Raw genomic sequence first — 8,833 nt, forward strand, 5'->3', positions numbered from 1 at the left:
TCCTCTACCTAGCGCCATCACCAATACTGGTCCGTAGTCCATCAGGACTGGATGGCCTTTCTCATCATAGGATATGTATGGGTTCATGTAGGTTCTTCCACATAGTGAACAGAAGCGTCTCTTGGTGGATGGGTTACATAGGGCCCTAGTGGTCTGGGTATGCCTGTTGGGTTCATCTCTAACCTAGGAATGGCCGGTCTTGCATCATTTGGTGTTTGAAGCACCAACTGGGCTCCCCCGCCAAAGAGGTTAGGTGGCCTGTTGCCTAAGTATGGAGGGTTGTATTGCTATGCATATGGGAGTCTCCTTGGCAGTCTGCAATGTAATGCATCATGATTGAATCTACCACAGTTCGAGCACGGCCTAGATCTAGGATCTTGGCACTCGGCTGGGAGGTGGTTACCTCCACAGTGTATACACTGCACATGCGACTGCACAGGTTTCATCATTTGGTCTTGCAATCATGCGAGCTCCATTCTCACCTCAGCCAACTCCTGGCCTTGGTCAACACTCTTTCCCTTATCCTATATGCTAGAGTTCTCTCTCTCTCCTAAAACTGTTGACCGCTCGCTCCCTAAACTGATTGTCCACCCTTATTGCCTCTTCAAAGACTCTAGCTAACACGTCTCGATGTAGAGTGGAGTTACTAACCAAAGCCTTGTAGAGCTCCTCGCTTCAAATTCCATTTATAAATACAGTAGGCACAGCCTTCTCGTTAGGTCGCTCATTTGCAGGGATCCTCTTGAAGAGGCTACGCACATGAGTGATATAGTCCCTTACGTCTTTCTTTTCCCTCTAACTAACATTCATCAACCGGACGATGAGATTGTCAGAGTACCCTACCTCAGAGAATCTCTTGATAAAGAGGTCGTTAAGACGGGCAAAGTTCGTGCGCTCAGCTGCATCTAGACTAGTGTACCAAATTCTCCCCTTATCACCTAAGCACATACCGAAAGCTTGAGAGCATTGTGCAAGGTCCGTGAGACCGTTTGCTTCACAAACTTGTTCAAATTGCTCCACAAAGCTATATGGGTCATTGCTAGGTTCATACTTGTCTAGCTGCTTTGCTACAATAGGGATTCTAGATTGCCCATTTGCCCCTTGTGTGACCCCTAATCCCGAGAGTAATGTGGTGGCTAAGGCTATTGCACTCTACTCAGCGGACATATTGTCCATGAGCCGCTTAGCTATGAGTTCACTCAAGGATAAGTCAACCTCTGCTACTCGTTCTCTCTCTACATTTGGCCCTACTTTGGCTGCACCAGCCAAGGCTAGCACACGCCGGCCTCGTACATATCTACATCTTGTTGGAGTTTCCTAGCCTTCTACTCGTGGTTATGGGCAATTATGCTCTCTAGTGCCTTTCTAATCTCCTTTCTTTCCTCTTCTAGGCTTGCTACCACTTCTTCTACTAGTCTGCCCTGAACTACCGTCCTAGTCAACAAGTCATACTCATTGACTAACTCCTACACTAAGACTGGGAATTCTCCCAGTCCAGCCGGTCCTCTCCTGTCCGCCTCGTGATCCTGACATTGCTCTCACTTCCAGCTCCACAAGGTCGTTGATCAATTTGAGTAGCTCCTACAGCGTCCGATCCTCTATGTTGTCGCCTTCTAGATCTTCATGTCCTCGTAAGGTCCTACTGATGGGGCTCTCAGGCACCCAACTATGTTTTGGGATCTTCTCCTAATAGTGGGTTCCTTGATGCTATTATATCTCCTGATGAGTTCCTTGTTATTGAAAGTAGTTGTCAATCTTATTCACAAGCTATGCTTCGTGCTTTCTAGTGCTTAGTGCGAAAACAGGCTTTTTCTTATTCACAAGTTATGCTTCGTGCTTTCTAGTGCTTAGTGTGAAAACAGGCTTTTTCTTTTCTTGTAGTGCACCTTTGGTGATAAAATCAAAAGTGAGGTGCGGATGCAGAAAATGCTCAATGCAAACACATTTCCCCCTTTCCGGTCTTTCCCTCCAAGGATGAGCCCTGCCCCACTCCATGACAACCAGTCCACGCAACTTAGCATAAGCCAAGATCTGCTAATGGCTGGAGGCAAAATGAACATCATCATGGGGGGCCATCCCTCTATAACAAACACTGCATGCCTCATCTCTCCCCTCCTCATCATATGCACTTGATAACCCACACTATAATCCCCTCCATGCGAATGGTTTTATCTTGTATCAAGGCCTAATCCTTGGTTCGCATTTTGCAGGTCCCCCTACGTGGAAGACATGGAGCACCCAAGGCAACTAGCTTGCAAAGACGCTCTCTGCCATCGACGGGAACATGTAGCACAAGCTCCTCCGCGGTGTGATACGTGCCTAGCCTCAAAAGGTATGCAAAGAAACGAGGTCCCAAGTGACACCGCCCCAGACGTAGGCCGAAAAATCCCTAGGCCAGGGGAATAGAAGCTCAAGGGAGCACACAAGGCGTGGCAACACCGGATGTGCGGGCCCCCAACAAATGCTCGGACACCACGTGCTCGAAAGTGGAGAGGGCAGCTCGAGACAAGGAAGAATTAGATGCATTGTTCAAAAGCATTTTGGAAACGGTTGCGGCCAATGACTACACCATTCAGGTCCTGGCCAACAACATCTTCCCTACCCAACTTCACAGGAGCACCTCACTGGCAAAGCCTCAGTCGCCTGACCACCCAGATTCACCCCACCTTGTGCAAATAGAGTAGCTCCTATGATATGCAAACAACTTAACAAAGGCCATCCTGCCACCATAACTTTTTGTCTTTTGATGGTTAAAGGGGCAGGTCCCCCCACTTGTACACACTTTCCTCACCTATTGCTAATATATGCCAAGTCTTTAACAAGCACCAGAATAGGCATCGCAATCAACATCATAGGATTTTGAAAAATTAATATCTTGACATGATTGCATTTTTTCGTTGTACTTGATGCATGCGACTTGCATATACTCTCATGAAGTGACAAGTGGATGCAGGATGACACAAGTCTTCATGCGAACGTGTTCAATGCCCAAGTCATCGCAAGACCACCAACCTCACAAACAACTGTGATAAAGCCACGCTGCCAAAATCAAAAATCACCCTTGTGAGTGCCCACATCGCATGGCCCAAAGCATAGTCATGGGCTACGCTCTCTTTCTGGGTCAAGCTCTACAGTTGGCTCACGACAATTGTTACCTCAATTATACCAACATCGCATGTCGCAAAGAGGTTTGCAATATCTCAAGTGTATCTCCCCATCTCTCAACAACTGCTTCTCTAACAACGAGGCTAGGGCACAATCATCACTATAATATCCATTTCCTGAGCCTTCAAAGCTTGACATTTCCCAACCCATTGAAAGGCTGATAGCCTCAACATATTGCAATGGTTGTACTTAGGCAAGTCCACAAAAAAAAAGAGAGAGAAAGAAAGAAAGAAAGAAATACCACAAGAAAAAGAAATCGGAAAAGGAAAAAAATAGGGAAAAAAAGAAAAGATACGAAGCACCATGATCACAGCACAGCACCTAGGGGTCCTTAAATTAGGTACGTCCAGTGACCTTCGTCGGCTGGCTCCGTCCCTAGTCCCCTAGCCCCTTAGCATCACCCATAATTGTTCAGGGCATATGAAGGGCAGGACATACCTAGGGAGCTTGCCTCGCCTATGGTTAGACATGTCACCCTGACCCATTCGCACGATTCCCTCTTACACTCTGTCTTAATACCATTGCAATCAATTGTGGTAAGCACCGTACGAATGGCCATGAAATGTACATTGTTCTCATCACATAGGTCCAATAGCTACCAGCTACCGGCAGTGCAGTGTCCCCGTGTTCAATTATGCTATCTTGTGCAGTCACAACGCAAAGGATATTTCATACACGTTCACGTGTACTTCTTCTCAACATGGACAACATTGCTTCATCTACACCTTGTTACGAGAAACCAGCCCGTGGTCTTCTAACTACGTAATATCTAAGTATGCACGAGCACTCACATAATATCTGCACTGAAATATATACATAGTTTGGGTCCTCAAGTGCAGGACAATACTCTGAGCTTGCTTAGAGTTTGACCTATCTCTCAAACTAATTGAACTTTGAGGAGTTCGACCTGTCTCCCAAACTAATTGAACTATGTCTTGTGCACAATAGAGAAGACTAGCACTACCCCTAGGGAGAGACCACCTATGAGAGGTTTTCAATTGTAGGTATTGAAGACTCCAACGAAAGTGTTGTTCGCCCTTCATCGACACCCAACTCTGAATTCTTATCCTTTATCATTCTGCAAGCCCGTAAAGAATCATCATGTGTAGAATCCCCAACAAACCAACACTTGTTCTGGCCCTCAGTGCAATCCCCCACAAAGAACAGCCCTACCACCAACTCCAACAACCCTTTCACCAGCTACTTAGGCCACCAACGTGCCCCCAAGGACCTTCCTCCATACCACCACCAACACTCCTCCACAGCAACCATAGGCATCCTTGCCACCCACGTCTTCGGTGCATGCTAAAGCCTACTACCTATACGACGGTGAGTGCCATGGGACTGGCACTCGTCTAGGAGGGGATAATGTTAACCCTCAAATGAACAAAGGTGGAAAATCTACAAAAGCTGAAGCAGAAGACAAGGCCAAGGAAAAAGTGAAACGGAAGACGAAGGCATGCCAAGAAAAATCTAGAAACACAAGAAGCGCAGGAAAGTCTGAAATAAGAGAAAAAGGCACATAAGGAAAAGCGCAAGTCAATATTTTTGTAAAAGAGCACAAGCATATCATGATTTAATTTAAGGAGCACCGAGCTCTCACCCGTGCAATTTGTAAATGTAGACGGGCGGTGGAAAGGAAGCTAGGAAGATAGAAGGACAATGGAGAAAAGGACCTAGGCTACGGCCAGCCATGTAAAAAAGGGGATAAGGGGATGACCGTCCAAAAAGGGATTTAGGGTTGTGTATATAAAGTTGAAGCAGAAAATGAGAAGCTCATTCTTGTGTGTGGCCAAAAGTGGCTCTCCTCTTCTTCTTCTTCTTCTTGTTCTTACTTGCTTGAGGTTGTGCTTGAGAGAGGGAGTGTGAGAGTGTGAGGGAGTGAGGGAGTGAGTGTGTGAGGGTGAGGGACCGGGGAGGAGAAGCTCTCCATCTTCTCCTCTCTTCTTCTCTTCTCTTGCTCACGGTGATGGAGCATGGAGCATGGAGCTTGAGGGTGGAGCTTGCTTAACGCTTGCACTTGGATCGTAGAGCTACCGGAGTGCGCAGGAGAGGAGGTAACTCAATCGGCATGGACGTAAGCTCACTACACCCGTAAGGTAGGCATTGCACGTTGGCTATGTGAGAGGTAGCCATTAGTACTCAGCTTGGAACGCTTGAACAATAAGCAGTCTGTGGGTCTTGACGGTTGAGAAAAAGCTCCCACAATGCACCTAAGTCCAAGAGCCAACACTGTGCATACATAGAGTGTATCTCTGTCATTTGTGAAGCACTAGAAGAAGATGCAAGGATATAATCATCATCAACATCCTCAGGCTGCATAACATTGAACTCTTCAATTTTAAAACTGGACTTTGCAGGCACTATGCTGCTATCAGAAGACTTATCCTGCACTTTGTCTTTCCCCTTATCTTTGCACCATTCATTTCACAATTCATGGCATTGTGGCCTAATATGGCCCTTTTTCCCACAATGGTGACAAGTAACATTTGCACTCCTGCCACGAGATTTGCTACGTGACTTTCCATGAGACTTAGATCGAGATTTTTGAGAATCCCGTCCACGACTACTGCCACTGCCATGCTTTCCATATCCATCATTCGTGCCTCTAACTGTCATAGCATGTGACACACGAGAGGCATCCAAATTCTTACAATTAACCTCTTCCTACAAAAGAGCACTCTCAACATCAGATAATTTCAAGGTAGCAATAGAGGTACATAATGCAGTGCGGAATACATCCCAGGACTCATTAAGAGTACCAAGCAAGAAAAAGGAGTGGCATCCTCTACAAAAGTGATGTCCTGCAAAGTCAAGTTCTTGAGTATAGCATGGAACTGGCTCAAGTGAGCAGACATAGTCACATTCTCCTTCATGCACAGATCCATAAGCTGCTTCAGCCAATACATCTAACTCGCTGGACTTTTCTTGTCATAGAGATTCTTGACTTTATCCCACAACTGCCATGCACTCTATTCTTCCTCAAATACATTGTAATAAACCTGTTCTATGAGAGATAATACAATAGTGAACTTTCATAACTCATCAAGCTCAAGCCATTCCTCATCTGGCATAGTTGCAGGCGGATGCCCGCTCAAGCTCAAATGTTTGATCTGCAATTTCTACACTAACACCTGTCAAATCTGGCTCTTTCAATAAGAGTAATTCATACCATCAAGCTTAGTGATGTTGAAAATAGCATGATCAGTGGACGAACTCGCCATAATGCAAGCTGGAAGACTACAGACAGTTTAAAACTGCTTGCTGTTTACTACAGAAAATGACAAAAAAAATCACCAAAATCGAGAGAAAAATGACGAGAAAAGTGTAACCAAAGCTGCTATCCACCAAGTACTAGTGAAAGTACATCATTTCAGAATATTTCAGCATGAAAAATCCATGTCAATCCGGAGTTATATGCTTGCTGTAATAAATGATAGTAGGGTACTGTGAGAGTAAATTACTGACCAAATCACTACACCAAGTCAATAAATGATAGCCAAGATATGACCAACCATAAACGGGCATAAATTAGCACCAAACAATCATCAAGACCCTCAGCAAACACCCAAACATGTCACCAAAGCATCCGTCAGTGGAGTAGGCATACCCCCTAGACAGTAGGGAAAAGTATACATAACACTGGCAAGACCTGACACCAAAAGGTGTATGCTCACTAGAGTGCAAAGCCCAAGCTCAAGTCAAAAGCAATTCCAAGATATCACTGCATGAACCATGCAACATGTAAGTGTAAGAGATCCCAAAGTCTCAAGTATCTACAAAATGCTCAAATAACATAAACCTCCTGCTCAATGTCGATCAAGCATACAAGATGCTCCCAGTGGCACAAAAGGTAGATAAACGAGCTCAACAGCTCAATCAAACCAAGTCAGAGTATCAAAGACAATTAACCAAGACAATGCCTCAATAGCATCCAAGGTCGTAATGGAAAAAGCCAAGTCGTAACGGAAAAATCCAAGTCAATGTCCAACTACTCAAGGGAATACTCAAATGAATGTCCAGACGAGCTCAAACAACTGCCATCCACATCCAAAGCATAAAGCATTCACCAAGACATCGTAACTCGTACTGGGTAGCCTAGGCATAAACGATGTCATAGATGAAATGCCAGCTGCAAAGAAGTGACAGTCAAACCCAAATCAAGCTCTAATCTCAGCTCAAAAGCATTTCGGAGCATAAACAAGACATGTGGCATAGTCCAAATACATCATGACATCATACCGAGTAGCCGGGAGCACCCCATGACCAATAGGCATAACCCAATTGTAGCATAAATAGCTTCAGCCCTGAAGTTTCCAAAAGCATATAACCTCTGTAAACTGAGAAAATCAGTGCTCAATCCAAGCTCAAATCCATAGGCAAACCATAGGCATACATTCCCGTATGTATAGGCACCAACCGGGCATAATCGGGCAACAAATGCGAAGACCTGTAACCATAAAATTGAAGTAACAGGTGGCTGCCCTGTTTTGGACAGATCTTGAATTGTTAAAAATATTCAATGGCTGAGCTAAATCAGCTCCAAATGCATCTCACATAAGAGGCATAACATCCACAAGCGATCCAATATCAATAGACATCAGTAGAAGCATCACATAAGCCATAGACATACAAATGCATGCTGTCTCAACCTGAAATCTGTTGCAAAAATTTCTTTCATCAGAATTTGGCAAATCCGACATCACCATCGCGTCCAGAGCATGCCAAAACCCCAACTTAGACTCTTACCTTGCCTGAATCGGGTTCCGAATGCCTGAGATATGACAAAAGAGTGATTTTTGGGCCAGATTTTGAAACAGGCACAAAAAAAACGTGAGTTGGCTGGGGGGGGTCTGTTGTCCCACATGTCCACAATGGGGCCCAAAGGGGCACAAATGGAGGCCAAAGAAGGCCTACACCAATCCTCAGCAAGCCTTAATAGGTTGGAAGCAAGATCCAGGTGAAGGAAGCTCCAAGAGCTGTGATCTATGGCTGCCCACAACCTGTGAAAACCCTGTTTACCTAGACATGTGGACTGAAGTAAAACTCTGAAATAATGAAGCAATACCTCAATGCCAATGCCCTGATGGTGCCTCAATAGGCTAGGAAGAAGCTCGGGAAGCCGGGGAGTGATGGGAGCTCAAGAGAATGAGCTATGGCTGCCGGCAAGGAGACCCAATGCGAGTGGGGAGTCGATGGGAAGCTGAGAATGCCACGAGCCAAGCTCAAAAGTCAGAAGCCGTGCTCTGATACCAATTTAAAGGAGAGAAGGATCGAAGCTTGCACTCGAGAGCTATGGCAAGAGAGCAAGAGCAAGAAAGAGAGAGACAAGAAATGGGAACTCCAACAGTCACAATGTGTGACCAGGCCTTCCTTTATTCAAATTATCACTAAAAGAATAAAGAATAAAGTGACAATGACGGGTGCCCACCACCTGCAGTGTGCAGTGGCAGTGACTATCAATGTAGTAATACACGGGCAGGTAGGTGGAGGCGCCTTTACCCCCAACACAATTGCCAAATAAAATTACCAATGCTTATTCGACATGTGCAAAGAAATAAAAAGTAGGGATTTGGGACCCTAAGGGGCTAGATCCTTGCTATCTATCTGCTATCTTGTTAGACATGGATTACCATTGAAAGTTGTATAAAACCCCAAGTATGAATAA

The sequence above is a fragment of the Lygodium microphyllum genome, chromosome 10, assembly GCF_053477565.2.
Source record: "Lygodium microphyllum isolate KBCC chromosome 10, Lygodium_microphyllum_v1.1.10, whole genome shotgun sequence".
Classification (NCBI taxonomy): domain Eukaryota; kingdom Viridiplantae; phylum Streptophyta; class Polypodiopsida; order Schizaeales; family Lygodiaceae; genus Lygodium; species Lygodium microphyllum.